Genomic DNA, 2,677 nt, shown 5'->3' with positions numbered 1-2,677 from the left:
CCCTGTCAGCTTTATCTTGCCCCCTGCAGCTGCCATATCTTTTGATATCTTTTGTTATCTTTTGTTTTGTCTTGTTCCGTTTGTCTTGGAATCTTTTCCCCTTTTTCTGGATTTATGTCTCCTAGGGTTTCTCTATAAATAATAACATTATTTTTCCTAACACTACACACACAAAACACTTAATCTCTCCTGTTCTCTTCCTCCCTTTTTGCTCTCTGCCGTTGTTCTTCAGCCGCCTCCCTCCTCTCTTGCCTCCGTTTTCTCCTCTCCCCTGCCCTGTTTTCCGGTAATATATTATATATATAATAACTTATTAATTATGCTAACTTATAATCAAGACTTAAAACAAATCATTAAAACAATAATCTTGTTTATAGGTTAACTTGTGCTTGTTTAAAGTTGGTTCTTGCTTTATCTTACACCGCATCGTTTATCAAGTGAGTAATCTCGTACCTAATCCCTTTTTGCTTTTAATGTTTTGGGATGATCATGTGTTCATACAAACTTAGAGTCTTAAACTTGTTTATGAACTTTAGTCGCGCAGTATCCCATGTGTTGAGGACGTTTACTTGGCTGTTTATTTGTATGTGTGTATCATTAACCGCTTTGTTCGGCCTATTCCGAAGTTTTCATGGATCCATTAGATGAACACGGGAGACCTATCGTTTACGGTTTTCTTTGTTTACACTTGCACAGATGTTTTCTCGTTTTTGTGCTCAATTGGGAGCACGGATTGAACTATGAACTATGAGCTATGATCTATCTAGGCTTGATCACAATCTGATTGCACCCTTGTTAAACATCAGACATACACGTGTTGCGCGCAGATTTATTATTATCTATGTATTGTATTAAACTTGATTTCTCACCAACACGCAAGTGTTTGACGTTTATTGTAACACATGTTCAGGTTTGCAGTAGCTGTTTTGGAGCTTGTGGACACGTAGGACGTTTTTACTTTTGGACCTAGAATTAAAATGTATCAAGACAAGTTAATGTTGTTTGAATGTTATAATTTATAATATATTGATTTATGTTTGATTTATGTTCTTTATTTTCCCCGCTGCGCGTGCGCGATAAAATGTGTATTAATAAATATTGACACCAATAGTGTCGCGAGTAATGAAGCAATATGTGGCGCCCCGATGTATAATCCGCCTTTGGTCGGGGTGTTACAGATTGGTATCAGAGCTCGTTGACTTTAGGATAGGTGGTTAGACGTAACGGCCTAGAATACCTAAGAGTCCCTTCTCGCGCATGAGAGAAATCTCATGTTTGCGCGCTTATTGTTAATTACTCGTTATTTATGAATATGCTCGCACTTGCGCAGTATATGATTTTATGTTCTATTTCGCGATATTTCGATTTTTGTTGAATTTCGATTTTTATTGATTTTACTTACATATTCGTTTGTTGGGATTTGAAGATCCGAAAAGTCATGGTGATACATGAATAGTTGATTTTCAATTTCCATTTACGATTATGTTCTGAGGTTGGAGACTTGAAAAGTCATGGTGATACATGAATTGTCAACCTCCAATACTCATTTTCTTGTGTATTTCATATTGAAGATTGAAAAGTCATGGTGATACATGAATCGCCAATCTCCAATACTCGTTTGCCCGTATATTTTAAATTGGGAATTCGGAAAGTCATGGTGATACATGAATCGTCGATTCTTGATTCGAATTTGTTACCCTTATTAAGTCTGCATTTAGGGTCATTTATTTTACTTTTAACTTTTGATAGTATCTAACTCCGTGAAACCAAGCTTTTCGAGGATATACTTTGTGCTAAAACCAAGATATTAACTAAAATTAAAATTTTTATAGAATGCCTCCGCTATCTCGCCGATTTCAGAGAAGAGAAGCCTCGCGCATGCGTAGACAGCAACGTTCCCAGGAAATGGCCGCCGTGATAGCCCAAGCCTTGAGCCAAAACAATACCTCGAGTTATAACATTAAGTCCTTTAACGCGGGTAACCCTCCAAAGTTCACAGGTCTTGAAGGAGCCACCGTGATGCTCCAATGGCTCGAAAAGATTGAAAACACTTTCCTCCATACCCAATGCCCCTCAGACAGACGAACCCTGTATGCTTCCAGTGTCCTGGAATCCAGAGCGCTTACGTGGTGGAATGGAGTAGCTCATGCGCGTGGCGCAGAAGCTGCTTCCAGCATGCTCTGGGAGGAATTTAAGGAAATTCTTACGCGAGAATTCTGCCCTCCCAACGAAGTTAAGCGCCTGGAGGAGGAATTTTGGAATCTTAAGCAATACAGCGGTGAAGCGCGCGAGTACGCGACGCGCTTCCATGAACTAAGTTTGCTTGTCCCTCACCTTGTTACCCCTTCCCGCCGAGCCATAGAGAAATTCCTTGGGGGTCTTCCCATGGAAATTCAGGATTCTGTATGGGCCAGAAACCCAGTTACCCTCTCTGACGCCATTGAGTTGGCCGCTGTGCTCAGCGACAACCATGTCAGAGCAGGAACCCTGTTCCTGCGGGGAACTGAGAAGACCAAACTCACCAAGACTGCCCCTGAACCAACAGAAACCAAACCTGAACCCTCAAACCGTAACAACCTCAAGCGCAGGCGCAAAGCCTATGCGCTTACCAACCCGCCCATTACCCAACAACCCATTTATCAACCTCCAGTTTACACGCCTAACCCACTGTCAGCCT

The sequence above is a fragment of the Bidens hawaiensis genome, unplaced genomic scaffold, assembly GCF_021521415.1.
Source record: "Bidens hawaiensis isolate Kalapana, Puna unplaced genomic scaffold, B.hawaiensis_p1.1 tig00031418_1, whole genome shotgun sequence".
Lineage (NCBI taxonomy): Eukaryota > Viridiplantae > Streptophyta > Magnoliopsida > Asterales > Asteraceae > Bidens > Bidens hawaiensis.
Note: the sequence above shows the minus strand (reverse complement) of the source record.